The sequence below is a fragment of the Otolemur garnettii genome, unplaced genomic scaffold (assembly GCF_000181295.1).
Source record: "Otolemur garnettii isolate 467f Iridium unplaced genomic scaffold, OtoGar3 scaffold00135, whole genome shotgun sequence".
Taxonomy (NCBI): Eukaryota; Metazoa; Chordata; class Mammalia; order Primates; family Galagidae; genus Otolemur; species Otolemur garnettii.
Window position 1 is genome coordinate 5,369,584 of NW_003852530.1, and position 6,500 is coordinate 5,376,083.

The following is a 6,500-nucleotide window of genomic DNA, read 5'->3' on the forward strand; positions in this document are numbered from 1 at the left end:
AAAAAAAAAAAAGCAAGTATCCAATGTACTCAATACTAATATGAAGCCAGTAGACAAACTAATACACATCCACACTAGAGAAAACTCAATTGAATTCGAGTTGGAGGGAGGGGGAAGAAGAGAGGAGGGAGGGGATTGGTGTGCTCCCATCTAATGGGCACAGAGTAAGGGACATATATGGCACAACTCCTGGGTGCAGGACACAACTACAACAAGGACCTTGCCTAACAAATGCAAATATTGTAATTGTACCCTCATGTTAATCTGAAATTTTAACAAAATTAAAAATAAATAAAAAACAACTGTAATCATACGAGCCTATTTTCCAGGCTCTGCTTCACTCGACTTGGTCCAGCAACCAGTTTCAGAACCATTTCCCAGCATGATCTAATAGGCTCCATCTATGATGAAAGGACCTCTGGGGAAAATGATTCGAGTAAGGGGGTGGGGTCTCTCTCACTCTGTCTCCTCCATGAGAGACACCCACTTCCAACTCTCACTGTGCTCTAAACTTTCTCTTCGTAGAAAATAAAAAAAGAAGAAGAAAGAAAGAAAAGAACAATACCAGGTGGGAAAAGAGGCCTGGCAGTAAATACTGAGCTGGCTTTAGGGGAAGGGAACTGAAGGAGCACAGTTTTTTCTAGATGTGAATCTGGATTCTGGACGTAGTTAAAACAAAGAGGCTGACCGGCAACATGGTGGTTCATGCCTGTAATCCCAGCACTCTGGGAGGCTGAGGCAGGTGGACTGCTTGAGTTCAAGAGTTCAAGACCAGCCTGAGCCAGAGCAAGACCCAGTCTCTAAAACCAGCTGGGTGTTGTGGCAGGTGCCTTTAATCCCAGCTACGTGGGAGGCTGAGGCAAGAGAATCCCTTGAGCCTAAGAGTTTGAGGTTGCTGTGAGCTATGACGCCAGAGCACTCTACCAAGGGCAACAAAGTGAGACTCTGTCTGAAATAAAATGAAATAGAAAAACTAGCCAGGCCTGGTGGTGGGCATCTATAATCCCGGCCACTCAGGAAGCTGAGGCAGGAGGATCTCTTGAGCCCAGGAGTTTGAGGTTGCTGTGAGCTATGACACCACAACACTCTACCCAGGGTGACCATGTAAGGCTCTTGTCTCAAAAAAAAAATAAAATAAAAAAATAAGAAGCCTGGTTGCCATCATCCTTGGTGAAGCAGTGAGAGGCAGAGGAGCCTAGATGGGTAAGAAGACTGAACTTTTTTTTTTTTTAGTCTCGCTCTGTCACCCTCTGTCAACCTTTAGAGTGCTATGCCATCACAGCTCACAGCAACCTCCAGCTGTTGGGCTTAAGTGATTCTCTTGCCTCAGCCTCCCGAATAGCTGGGACTATAGGCACCCACCACAATGCCCAGTTATTTTTATTGTTGTTGTTGCAGTTTGGGAGGGCCGGGTTTGAAGCAGCCACACTCTGTATACAAGGCCAGCGCCCTAATCACTGAGCCACAGGCACTGCCCAGAAGACTGAACTTTTAATGAATTTCTAGAGTTGAAACAAAGGTTAGTATGATGGCTAATCTCTAACACCCGCATATACAAAGTCTGTACCCATAGCCAAGTATACTCCATGGGCCTTTACCAAGGATGTGTAAGAAAAATTAGAGAAAGGGCAGGAAAATTGCAGAAACCCTATCTGAGGCACATATTTGGCACTGGACTTTGGAAACAATAAAAAAAAGATGGGATGGCACCTGTGGCCCAGTGGGTAGGGTGCCAACCCCATATACTGAGGGTGGCGGGTTCAAACCCGGCCCCAGCCAAATTGCAACAAAAAAAATAGCTGGACGTTGTGGTGGGCACCTGTAGTCCCAGCTATTCAGGAGGCTGAGGCAAGAGAATTGCCTAAGCCCAAGAGCTGGAGGTTGCTGTGAGCTGTGACACCACAGCACTCTACCCAGGACAATAAAGTGAGACTCTGTCTTTAAAAAAATAAAAATAAATAAAAATTTTCAAAAGATGAACATATGTGTAATTGGGGTACCTGAGACAAAAAGAAGAATTGAAATAAGTATTTGAAGAAATAACAGCCAAAACTTCCCCAAATTTGGTAGAAAATATAATAGACTCACAGATTCAAGAAACTCAGCAAAGCACAAGTATAATAAATATTCTTTAAAACACCCAACACATACCATGGCACTAGTGAAATCAATATCAATTAGAAAATCTTGAAAGAAACCCAAGGAAAAATGGAACATAATTCAAATTACCAGTAACTTCTGTTCATAAACTATGGTGGTCAGAAGACAGAGAAACAACATCTTCAAAGTACTAAAAGAAAACTTGGCTCAGCGCCTGTGGCTCAAGTGGCTAAAGCTCCAGCCACATACACCTAAGGTGGCAGGTTCGAATCCAGCCCAGGCGGCCAAACAACAATGATGGCTGCCACCAAAAAAAAAAAAAAAGGCCAGGCATTGTGGCAGGCACCTGTGGTCCCAGCTACCTGGGAGACGGAGGCAGGAGACTCGCTTGAGCCCAGGAGTTGGAGGTTGCTGTGAGCTGTGATGTCAGAGCACTCTACCCAGGGGGACAGCTTGAGGCTCTGTCTCAAAAAAAAAAAGAAAGAAAAACTTCCAACCCAGAATTCAATATGCAGAAAAAATACCCTGGAAGAATGAAGTTAGAGTAAAGCCATTTTCTGATAAAACAGTCTGATTATAGGACAAAATGAAAAAATGGTAACTATAAAGCTCCTAGAAAAGAATTCAAATATCTTGGAAATTTGGGGGTAAGCAAAGATTTTTTTTTAAAAGGAGACTGAAAACACTAAATGAAAAGTAAAGTAATTAATAAACTGGACATCACTAAAATTAGTAACTTCTCTTTAAAAGTTGCCAATAAAAGAAAGAAAAAGCAAGCCACAGAATGAAATCTCCAACACATATATCTCACAAAGAACTTGTATCTGGAAGCAAAAATGAAAGAACTCCTACAAATCGATAATAACAATCAATCCAAGTATCTTCTTAGACACTAAGAAAAAGGTTGTATGAATAGCCAACAAGCTCGTGAAAAGGTGCTCAAGACTAGTCTTCATTAAGGGCATGAAACTGAGTTCAAGAGTTTTAAAACTTTCAAGAGTTCCAAAAAGTGAAATCAGAGAAAATTGGAGAGGAAAATCATTGAATAATTGAGGAAACACAAATCTCTAAATTGAAATGACCCATCAGAGGACCCATTTCAATTATTAATTTACCTACAGAATCCATAAAAATCAACTGGAAAAAAACCACCATCAGAAATAATACGGTTGGCTTAGCGCCTGTAACTCAAGCGGCTAAGGCACCAGCCACATACACCAGATCTAGTGGGTTCCAATCCAGCCCAGGCTTGCCAAACGATAACTACAACCAAAAAATAGCCAGGCGTTGTGGCCGACTCCTGTGGTCTCAGCTACGTGGGAAAATGTACTAAGCATGTCCTCTAATTGAAGTAACACTAAATGAGCTCTAAAAATATGAAAATGAAAAGTTAGGTCCACCCTGTATTTCAATCTTTGTTTAGTTTCAGAAGTTTTACCAGGAACTTCATCCCAGCTGTCATTCAGCCTCACAACGCTAGATGGCAGCACTTGCCCGCCTATCAAGCCACAAACAACACTCCACCTGTTAATCTTTTCAGATACCAGAAGTAATCAGAGGTCAAAACAGAAAATCCTATGAAGTGTCACAAGCAGCTTAATTTTGTTTATGAATTCAAAATAAAATAAACATTAGTACTTTTTTATCATTCAGTACGACTAAATTAAGCACGTGTTCAGCTATGTGAGAGAGAAAAGATCCACTCTGTCAGAAAGATTTTAATTAAAATCATTACAGCTCAGTGGGCGGTGCCTGTGGCTCAGGTAGGGCGCTGGCCCCATATACTGAGGGTGGAGGGTTCAAACTCGGCCCTGGTCAAACTGCAACAACAACAACAAAAAAAAAAAAAAAAAAAAAAAAAAAAAAAACTAGCCAGTGTTGTGGCTGGCACCTTTAGTCCCAGCTGCCTGAGAGGCTGAGGCAAGAGAATCGCCCAAGCCCAAGAGGTGAAGGTTGCTGTGAGCTGTGATGCCACAGCACTCTACCAAGACCAACAAAGTGAGACTGTGTCTCTAAAAAAAAAAAAAAAAAACCATCATGGCTCCTGTAAGACCCAGGATAGAATGTAGACACTACATAAAGAATCTGGGCAACCCTGCTTTCATCCTGGAACCCCCCCAATCCCGTTAGCAAGTCAAACCAGGGTTCTCCCAACCCTGTTCCCCTCCAGCCAGGCAAGCCGTTGCCTCCTGGGGAACAGACACTCAGAGCTCTCTGAGAAAGCCAGTGATCCAGAAGCTCTACAGCCCCGTTTCTGCCTCAAGGTCCCACCAAAGGGGCCTGGCTCCTATCCAACCTTGCTGGGCGAAATCCAAGTGGTTATTTGAGAAATAGAGTAACGTCATTTTTCCGCAGGTCTTTTTTAGCTAATACACATCTATTTTCATTTAATTTTCATAATGCCATAAACCAATGTTTTTCAACATTTTTTTACTTCTCAACATACTTGAACCTAGAGTTAAACTTCCACAGCACTCTTAAAATTATGTTGATCAAAAAAAAAGAGTAAATAAAAAGAACGTATTTACTGTGCTTTGAACTTCTTTTTGTTTTTGTTTTTTTTGTAGAGACAGAGTCTCACTTTATCGCCTGTAGTAGATAAAGGGCGTCACCCAGCTCACAGCAACCTCCAACTCCTGGGCTTAGGCGATTCTCTTGCCTCGGCCTCCTGTGTGGCTGGGACTACAAGTGCCTGCCACAACGCCCAGCTATTTTTTGTGCAGTTTGGCTGGGGTCAGGTTTAAACCCACCACCCTGGGTATATGGGGCTGGCGCCCTACCCACTGAGCCACAGGCGCCACCCATGCTTTGAACTTCTTTTGAAAATAATTTAATTAATGGGCAGCACCCGTAGCTCAGTGAATAGGGCTGCAGCCACATACACCAGAGCTGGCAGGTTCAGGCCAGCCCAGGCCTACTAAACAACAATGACAACTGCAACCAAAAAATAGCCAGGCATTGTGGTGGGCACCTAAAGTCCCAGCTACCCGGGAGGCTGAGGCAAGAGAATCACTTAAACCCAAAAGTTTGAGGTTGCTGTGAGCTGTGAGGCAACACAGGGAGGGCAACATAGGGAGACTCTGCCTCAAAAAAGAAAAAAAAGAAGAATTTAATTAATGAGCTTTACATTTTTTCACATTGTGCCAGTTGAAAATCAGCGCTGTAGGCTCAGCGCCTGTGGTTCAAGTGGCTAAGGTGTCAGCCACATATACCTAAGGTGGCAGGTTCCAATCCAGCCCGGACCCACCAAAACAACAATGACGGCTGCAACCAAAAAATAGCCAGGCGTTGTGGCGGGTGCCTGTGGTCCCAGCTACTTGGGAGGAGGAGGCAGGAGACTCACTTGAGCCCAGGAGTTGGATGTTGCTGTGAGATGTGATGCCACAGCACTCTACCCAGGGAGATAGCTTGAGGCTCTGTCTCAAAAAAAAAAAAGAAAAGAAAAGAAAAGAAAATCAGTGCTGTAAAGCAATTATCAGTATCCACATTTGGCAAATGAGTAGGAAGGTTCAGAGTTACTGAGTGCCCTGCAAGGGGTCACAATGGCTGAGCCAGATGGAATCCAGGTCCTCTTGGCTCTAAATGCAGGGAGACCTTTATCTCACAATATTTAGTTGAAAAAATACTTGTAGTTGACCACTGTATCCCCAAAAGTAAACTCTGGCCACCACCCCTACTCTCAGCCCACAGTTACCCTCTCGACACCCTCTTATTTTTTTCCAAAATGACTTACTATATTGTTATCTCCCTCTTCCTCCCTCAGAATGGACTCAGGTGTTGTGAATGTATCTTTTTGTTTTCCTTTTCTTTTCTTTTCTTTTTTTTTTGAGACAGAGCCTCAAGCTGTCACCCTGGGTAGAGTGCCATGGTGTCAGCTCACAGCAACCTCAACTACTGGGCTTAAGTGATTCTCTTGCCTCAGCCTCCTGAGTAGCTGGGACTACAACCAACTGCCACAACGCCCAGCTATTTTTCGGTTGTAGTTGTCTTTGTTTCGCAGGCCTGGGCCAGGTTTGAACCCACCAGCTCTAGTATATGTGACTGGCACCTTGGCTGCTTGAGCTACAGGCGCCACCCTTGAATATATCTTCTGAACATACATTCCACCACTGAATCCCCAGCACCTGCAGCAGTATCTGTAACATAGCAGGAATGCAATAAAAACGGAATGAATGAACGGTTTCTGGGACATAAAGCACATTCAAAGGTCTTAAAACTTGGTTCAGTTCCTGTAGCTCAAGTGGCTAAAGCACCAGCCACATAAACCAGAGAGCTGGCGGGTTCGAATCCAGCCTGGGCCCGCCAAACAACAATGATGGCTACAACCAAAAAATAGCCAGGCATTGTGGCAGGCACCTGTCCTCCCAGCTACCTGGGAGGTGGAGGCAGGAGAATGGCAG